The 7695-nt window shown below is 39.8% G+C and overlaps 1 protein-coding gene across 2 annotated transcripts in view; it reads right to left on the bottom strand.

Annotated features, from left to right (window-relative positions):
- LOC122533133 (alpha-mannosidase 2) overlaps positions 1 to 5989 on the bottom strand; it is a 93586-nt gene extending 87597 nt beyond the window's left edge. The window contains exons 1-2 of one of the 2 annotated variants that reach the window (XM_043662536.1): positions 5698 to 5989; positions 574 to 1148 (exon numbers count right to left, since the gene is read on the bottom strand). The gene's annotated coding sequence lies outside the window, so the exon portion shown is untranslated. The remainder of the gene's footprint in view (positions 1 to 573; positions 1149 to 5697) is intronic. The other variant, XM_043662537.1, reaches the window with a different exon arrangement.
- Between the last annotated feature and the right edge of the window lie 1706 nt (positions 5990 to 7695).

Raw genomic sequence — 7695 nt, forward strand, 5'->3', positions numbered from 1 at the left:
ATTACACGTTTCTTGGAACCTAACCTAATCTAAATCCAATTCTAAGCGAGGACTAAAGAACTATGATTGAAATTCACATTGTTCAGTGTACTGTCTAAAGAAATCTTTTCATTTTAATGTCGGTCAGGTTTGGTTAGGTGGTTTTATACAAATTTGAATACTTGTGAATATAATTAACTGTTTTACCCACAGATAATTGTTTTATCAACGAAAATATTACAGAACTCGATATTTCACATATTTATTTTACGGTGCAATTGTTACACAAGGATCGAAATTAAGATTCTTCGAAAGAAAAATATCGTTCGAGCAAGCATTTTAGAATTCTTTCATTTCAAAATGTTCAATCAAATAATCCCAACCAAATTATACCATTTCATCGAAATTGTTGTTCATTTGTTTGCCGCAAATATCGAAAAATTTTTCACCATTGACGAACAAATCATCCCAAACATTTCTACAATCCACTTTTGGAAACAGACTCCTGCTCGAAACATTCTCGATCCTTGTTGTTCAGTCGCGCGTTCATCTGGCTGTTCGAAGCGTTTGCGAAAATCGAGAAAATCTGCTTACCACTCCGAAGAATCTGCCCTCCACGAGGGCACGGATCAACGGACGCTCGACCTTCGATTTCGGTTGCGCTCCCTCGTTCAGCAACTGACGAACGAGAGAGAGAGAGAGAGAGAAAGAGACGACGACGAGCAGAGGCGCAGAAGAGGGGTCCGGTAAAAATAGGGGTTGGCGCGACGAGTGGCCAGCCGGATTCAAGCTGCCCCCGGCCCTTTTGTCCGACGAGCAGACGTGTCGAGGGTGCTCACTATCGCGATTCACTCGATACGCTCGACGAAGCGGTCGCGAGGACGCGGCCTCTTTGCAGCGTGCGCCGAGTCCGCCGCCAACCCATCCAGGAAGAACGCGTCGCTTCCTTAATTCGATTTACTTCGCTCGCTCGTTCTCGTTCGTTCGTTCCCCTCGGGCTTTCCCTTGCTTTCCTTCAGATTTCCTTCCGCCCCTCTCCCGACCGTCTCCTCTCTGTCCCCTCCCGTGGGACGCGGTCTGTTCTTGGATCTCTCCCTCTCTTTCTCTCTCTTTCTCTTTCTCTTTCTCCCTCTGTCTCGGACCTGGTCTCGCAGCAGGAAACGATACCCCTGAAAATTTACAGAGAGAAGAGTCAGGACAAATAATAAATCTCGAAATTAAGCTCGAGCTTGCTGGCCGAGAGTCGAGACTCTGTCGAGTTTTCAGGAAATTCGGGAAGATTTTGACATTTTCTTTCTTTTATCTTTTTTTTTTTTTCTTCCAAGATTTTATGTCAGTTTCTCAGACGAATTTTAAATTAAGTAACTGCTCGATGTTGTCGATCGGGAGCTGAGATTCTGTTAAGTCCCGCGGGGATTCAGAAAAATTTCGAAACTCGAGAGACTGAAACGCAACTTCGGAAAAGCTTCACGAATTTCTGGACATTACCAAAGAAAAGAGATCGAATTGGAAAGCTACTCACGTAGTTTCTAGTAAATTGTGTTTCACGAAAGTGTTTTACCAAATTATTTTAAATGTACAATTTAGTATTTTGTATAGTTATTGTTTTATACATTTACCTACTATATAAATATATTATTATGTTATACTTTTATACACTTTTACATATTATATAAATATATTATTATATTATACTTTTATATACTTCTACATACTATATAAATATATTATTACATTATACTTTCATATACTTTTACATACTATATAAAAATATTATTATATTATACTTTTATATACTTTTACATACTATATAAATATATTATTATATTATACTTTGTATACTTTTATATACAATATAAATATATTATTATATACTTATACACTTATAAACTTTATACATTTATATACTTGTAAGTATATTATTATATACTTTTAGATACTACGTACTTTTATATACTTAGTATCATACAAGTATTTCACTAAATCCTTTCAAAAACAATATTCTTAAATAATATCCTATATTATAAGACACTTAGTTCCAAAGCTTTCCTTCAATCTGAAACACTGAGCATACAAAATTCAAGAAAACGATTCAAAAATTCTCACGTGTAATCCTCACGTGTTCGAAATCCAATAAAACATCAAAAAAAAAAAAAAAAAGAAAAAAGAAAGCCTTGCAGAAAGATTTAAGTCGACAAGGTCGCTGTCGAGAGAAAATTTCAATCTTCAATCTCCGTGGTGGATCCAGTTGTGAAAATAAATTTTTCACGTCCCCGGAGAGCGTTCAAGCTTTTTTTACAATTCTCGCGAATGCGAAATTTACCAGGACACCCTGTACATAGAGAGATGTATTCGTTATTTCTCCGAGGGATTTTAAGCCGATTTAATTTCAAGCTTCTCTCTTTTTTTCTCCTTTTCTCTCTTCTACTTCTTTTTTCTTTTCTCTTTTTTTCTTTTTTTCTTTTCGTCGTTCAACTTCCATTTTAATCCCGGACTCGAATTCTTTTAGCTCTTCGTGCAATTTGTGGCTTATTTCTCGCTGGATGTAATTTAGCCAGGAAACGGGTGATCAACGATTTGATTTCCTAGAAATTCGCCGCGCGACTGCGTGTCGCAGGATACTACTATGACAGAGCGGAATTGATCTCTAAAGGCTGATACGAAGCTACGAGATTGGCATCTGTTTTACGTCGAACGGTTTCTGCTACGTGGGAAATGATTCTCGTCGCGAGGTCAATCCAGATCTCTAACCTGTCCTTTTCTTCTTTCCTTCTCCTTTTTTTAACTGCACGACAAATAAAAATGTACTCGATATTGAATATCAATTCACGATTTCTGATTTCCCGAAATTCCATTTCACACTTCATTTCTAAAACCTTCAACATTCAATTCCTAGACACGTAGATTCGGAAATTTGGAAAATTTTAAACTCGACGAATATTTACGAGTTTACGCCCAGCAAGGTTGCAAAATGCAAAATCTTTCGCGGAGAAATAAAATTATATTTCTTTAAAAAAAAAAAAAAAAAACAAATGTACATCTTGTGTTGTTCAATTGCTAAAAATTTGAAGTAAATATGCGACTAAATATTGAAACCAAATATACTAGGGATTTTATCTGAAGTGAAATTGTTTCGATTTTCAAGAGAATCTACTCGTTGAAACCGACTTTTCTATCCATTTAAAAAAAAAAAAACAGCTATCTGAATCTGAACGTGCAATTCTCAACTCTTTTCGTTAATAAAAAATAATTACTTGACGTCTGTTATCTGTTATCTATTATTACTACGATACACACGCAAGAAAGTTTACCATCTACGAATCATTTTAAAATTTTCTTGATTTAAAATTGGCCGTTCGCCAATGTTTCGCGAGTGCCAGCATGCAAACAGCCGGTGTGTTTGATCCCGATTGCAAAAAGAATTTTAAAACAGAGAGGAGGAGAGACAGCGGCGAGAGAGCAAGGGGGTGGTTAAATCGAGAACAGGTGATTCAGCGTTTTCAGTAGAATCGTTCGGTCGCGGGTCAGACGTTCAGCCGCGTTACGCAAGAGGAGTTCCGTGGAAACTGGAGAGTTTCCTCCGGAGATACCCAACGATCGGTAGACCGCAACCGACCATCGAAAACCTGTGAAAATCGTCCTGATATACCGCCGGGACGACTCGTCCTGTCCTCGCTTTGCATCCACCCGGCAGTTTACCCGAGAATCACGCCGACGACGAGAGAAAATCCCCGAATCACCGCCGGTTCCGACGTTGCTTATGAATTTTGTATACATTCGTGCACAATTACTTATTTATGCCGTTGCCGTTTATTGAAATTACATCGTTCGTACTCTTTTATTCATTGTACACTGCATTTTCTATTTGTTTTTTCGTATCTTCATATCTGTGTAATATTTTTACATGTCACGTTCTCCGCTCTTGTGCAATATTCCTTTCAATTTGTTCAAACATCAACCAACAGGAAAATTGCTCAGATTTCTGCTGCTACGAATAGATTGTACTTTTTAATTTTGTTTAAACATTAACTGAAACGAAAGGAAACGCATAAAAATATCTCCGTGCCAGGTGCTCGAGTATTTTCGTGAATCATTGCGAGGATGTACGTACGTTGAAATCATTCGTGCAACAAACGAAAGAAAATATTGTCGCAATTTGCCAATTAGCGAACGAACTGCTATCATCACAAGGCGGCTACGAGGATGAATGTGAATTTCGTTCGCGATCTCGCAAACGTTCCCTTACATCCTCTTTGCTGTCTTACAAAACACCGCAATTTCACGTCAGCGGCCTGCGAACGCGTTACCACGTTCCCGCAGAAACCGCCAACAACCTAACCCGACCGATTCCAAAAAGAATATCCACCATGCATTTCCCAGGCAACCGAATCGCCGACATCCCCAGCTGAACTTGCAAACAGCATTCTATCTAAAAAAAAACACGTAGCGTAAACGCGTTCATCGTTCACTGTCCTAGCAGACCGTCTTCAAACCTCTAGCTTCAAACTTCGTCGATCTGACAAGGAGTAATTGAAGTTTACGAATCGAAAGATTCCTCGATGCACGGGATTCTACGAACGACTTGAGAAATATATTTGTCACTCGTGGGCAGATTTTTTAATTTGCATCTCCGTTCAAACTCGGTGCAACTGCCACGTTGAATCAATTTAAGGAGGGGCTTAGAAGAACGTAAAGACACATCTACAAACATAATGAGTGCAAATAGTTGCGTGGACTGGCTTGACAAAAAGCCTCGAAGAGTCTGCGCTGGGGTACAAACAGCTGTATCGAAGAAGTTTTCTCAAACTTCTCCACACAGATCTCATCGATCAAAACGTACAAGTTCGACCATTCAGACCTCACAAAAGCTCGAAAAGTTTGCGCTACAGTACGCTAGAGTAGAAACAGCTTTGTCAAACGAGTTTCAACTTTTATCAACCTTTTCAAACGTCTCTATACAGATCTCACCAAACAACACACTCGAAACTCGTTCGATGAAAGAATTGAAATGATAAAGAACAATTTAAATGTAATAGTAACGTTGAACAATAATTTAATAATCGAAATACAACGAAAGGCCGAAACTTAAAAAGCACGAGAAACTTTATCAGGCAACTTTATGCTCTCAGCTATTTTCAAAATTCATAATCGCGACAATCAAAACTGACGAAGAATTCAAAGAGTTCGATGAATAACTGTATCAAACGAATCATTTGTGTATCTTCTGAAATTTCACAAAATCGACCAAAAGGACTCAACGAATTCTAGGATAAAGATATTTACATAAACCATAAACAAACTGACAACGAGCAGAGGAGATTGCTCTCATTGCAATGCTATGGAATCTTATTCGGTTAGAATAAAATTACATTCAAGATTCAATATTCATCGACAAAGAAAAATCATTTCGCCGCTTATAAACTATGAACTATACTATTTACAACTATAAACTATAAACTATATTGTAAACTATATACTATGTTGTTAAACTACTTATAAACTATAAACGATATTATTTACAACGTTTCAAACAACATACAACTAATTGCAAAAGATCACGACATAAAATTGAAGATATATGTTCTCTGTATCGGAAAGTAGATTATACGAAAATTCGATAGAAATTATTTTTCATCGTAGATATTAATCATTTCCACCGTGATTTGACAGAAAAATGGAAAACAGACGAGGGTTAATAATTTCAAGAAACCAACTTACCCTTTCACTCTCACCCACGCTCCTCCATCAAACTTGGTCCAATCTTTCTGTCCAAACTTCTCCAACTTGGTTTTCGAAACTCGGAAAAAAAACCAGGCAACTACGGGAATACAAACAACTGCACGAACCGGACCACGTTTTCGGTTATCACCGACCCTTCGACTTGTTCTTCGCACCGAATCACCGGATGATCAGCAGCGACTGATCCGGAAGCTTTGCTCGCGAGCACGCGGCCAGCCGGAAGAGCACGGAGAGAAGGGACGGAAGGGAACGTTCGCGAGCCGAGTACCACGCCGTACTGAACGTTCGCCACGGGTGCAATAGTTTTGACACGCCGCCGGCTACGTCCGCTCGTACGGCGACGCGACAACCGTTCACCGCGCATGTGCCGATATAATCCACGCTTCTACGCGGCCCCACACGCGCGACCCACCACACGTGGAAACTAGAGATGGGATCGAGTACCTCACAAGCACCGGTTCGAACCTTTGATCCTTCGACACGAACAATCTTTCAACACTGGCACGCTCGAAACAATGCGCAAGTGCAATGCGCAGGTATCAAGTGCGCAGAAATCTAACGCGCAGGTATCAAGTGCGCAGAAGTCTAATGCGCAGGTATCTAGTGCACAGGTGTTTACTACGCATGCAACTGACGTTTATAAGAGATCCTGTCTTTAAACTGTAATAAAGAATAATGCCATCAAGTGTTGCATCCTTTTTTTCTGTCTTCCATTTTGCTAAAACACACGCTATAATTTCGATTACTTGTGAAATTTCAAATCCTCGCTGGACGAAAGTATGTTTCTCTTTCTCTATAAGCGATTTTCAAATGTTGTGCCGAATGCGCAGAAGTCTAATGCGCAGGTGTCTAGTGCGCAGAAGTCTACTGCGCATGCAACTGTTTAAGTTGATGATATAAAGAACATTACCATCAAGTGTTGCATCCTTTTTTCTGTCTTCCACTTTACTAAAATCACTTCGCACGCACACACATACGCTACAATTTCGATTACCTGTGAAATTTTAAATCTCACGAGTCCATTTCCATGCTCACAGTATACTCAAACCAAAAGTTTGTGGTTAAGTTCAGATGGTGTGAAGATTTGGCTACTGTTTCAAACCCAAATGAATACATCACGAGTATCCTCGTCGAAATAATTTTATTTTCATGCAGTGTTCGAATACCCACGAAACGAAAGTCCGATACTGAACTTGACTCGAATTCGTAGACACGTATTGAGCTTGATCCCATCCCTAGTGGAAACGTCCGAGTGGAGATGAAGAGGGGTTGGTCTCGCTTGGCCCGAGGGTGTTTTGACTCGCGAGCGCCGCTTCGTCCAGTCGACCCCCGGTTTTCTTCTCCAAGGATCTACAGAGGACGGGGAAACACGCACAGAGGGTGTCTGCCGCGATCCGTCGGGTGATCGATGAACAAGTGGCGAGGAAAGGGTGGAAGGTCTAGGATTCTCAGGTGAAATTGTTGTTTGAAGGGCTGCAGTCCGGTATTCGTGGAATGAATTGTTTGGTTCTTTTTGTACGACGTGGGGAAAAGAAAGGTGAAGACTTGGAAGTACAGTCTAAAAGTTAGGAACGTCTTTTATAATTGTATTACACAGATACAGAAACCTTGTGTAATTACAACTTATAATAACTTGAGCAACTGGTAACAGAATAAGATGATATCAAAATCGACAGGGTACTTCAGACGTTGAACAATGTACAGGCTGCTCGACTGTTTGAAATGATGACAGCACCTCTGTCCGCGTTGCAATTAGCGATTAGAATGGAAATTATACCGTAGGGGCGAGTAACGAGATTACCATAATTGAACGTACTAAAAACTGTATGCCAGGGAGAGGGCATTACGACTCGGATTAGACAGTAGGGCCAAGTTAGATCATTGAAATTAGACGTTGGGGACGATTATGTATCAGCTGTATAGTTTAGCACCGAGGCTAGGCAATGGGACGCATAATTGTTCCTAGAATCAGGACTA

The sequence above is a fragment of the Frieseomelitta varia genome, unplaced genomic scaffold, assembly GCF_011392965.1.
Source record: "Frieseomelitta varia isolate USP_RPSP 00005682 unplaced genomic scaffold, Fvar_1.2 scaffold_497, whole genome shotgun sequence".
Lineage (NCBI taxonomy): Eukaryota > Metazoa > Arthropoda > Insecta > Hymenoptera > Apidae > Frieseomelitta > Frieseomelitta varia.